The 1279-nt window shown below is 48.2% G+C and overlaps 1 protein-coding gene across 1 annotated transcript in view; it reads right to left on the bottom strand.

Moving 5' to 3' along the window:
- LOC102011830 (leucine-rich repeat-containing protein 37A3-like) overlaps positions 1-1279 on the bottom strand; it is a 12661-nt gene that overhangs the window by 6757 nt on the left and 4625 nt on the right. The window lies entirely within an intron of this gene.

Below are 1279 nucleotides of genomic sequence, written 5' to 3'. Positions count from 1 at the left end.
AGAGTGGCATCTATCACACATTAAAAGAAAGCTATGAAGCCAGGAGTAGTGGTGCACACTTGTAATCCCAGCACTCAGGAAGCTGAGGCCCGAGGCTTGCCATGAGTTCAAGGCCAGCCTCGGCCACATAGTGAGTTCAAGGCCAGTGTTCCTTGAAGTAGAGTTCAGTCTCAATTTTGTGGAAATTCCTTCTTTATTCTTTAGCAATATCTTTCCTATTGAGTGAACGTACACTTTTCTGGGGATAAGTGGGGAAGAAATCAATCTGCTGAGCCTTGGGAACACTGCCACACAACCAGATGCATTCTGATCGCTTTGTGCTCACCAGTGAAGGAGCCTCAAACAGAACTGCTCCCCCTCAAACTGGCCTTCCCTCCTGCTTGCTGCTGCCACCTGTCATACCACCACCATTCGCATCTCCATACAGGGCGGAAACTGGGGCCTCATAGGATTTGTACTTTCCTGTCCACCCTGCCCTTCAATTCTTTGCCCAATCACTCCATCACACAGTGCTCCCAGCGTCCTCCAACCCCACCACCACTCTGCTCCGCTGCTTGTCATTGTATCCTCAGGTTTCCTAGAGCTTTCTATGTGATCTCCCTGAACTCAGCTCTCCCCTCCACATCACTCTGCATGTGGAGTCTAACAGAGCCCTCCTGTTTCAATCATTTTGCTCTCTTGCTTGAAAACTCTGTCTATATCTGTCCATCAAACCTCTAGAGTTGGTATTCAACGTTGATAATTTAAGATAATAGCTCTCATTGCTTCCTAACGCGGTTCTTTGCAGGCACACTGGCCTCTCTAATGCTGTTCATTCCTCCTGCCTGTGTCGGGACTGGGCTTCCTGTGTTTCCTCTACTTCACAACTGCAGCCACTAAGCACCAGGTAAGGTTTGATCTGACCCATGCAGCTTTCCCTAACCTTCACACTTGCTGATTCAGATTCTGGCGAAGGACAGCACCTGAGGTCTGCATCCACTCCTAGCCCATAACTACAAACCAGCTCCCTCAAGGCTTTTCCCCTTCCTTCTCTCCCATCATTTTCATGTTCTGGAGAAAACATTATTCTTCCCACGGCTCCCAACGTACTTAGCCCTCCGGGGTTGGGCATAAACTGGATGCTATATATAGAAAGCAAGGGACAGAGGCGGGTTCTGAACATAATTCAGGGCCTGAATAATAATCACAACAGCTAACATTCATCCATATGGGTGGTGCTGACATATGCATCACTGGTGTTTCTCTTCTCTCACAACGCTGGGAAATAGTAAACACCGTA

This window comes from Chinchilla lanigera, unplaced genomic scaffold, assembly GCF_000276665.1.
Source record: "Chinchilla lanigera isolate Chin_1 unplaced genomic scaffold, ChiLan1.0 scaffold00250, whole genome shotgun sequence".
Taxonomy (NCBI): Eukaryota; Metazoa; Chordata; class Mammalia; order Rodentia; family Chinchillidae; genus Chinchilla; species Chinchilla lanigera.
Note: the sequence above shows the minus strand (reverse complement) of the source record. Positions and strands in the feature narration are given on the sequence as shown.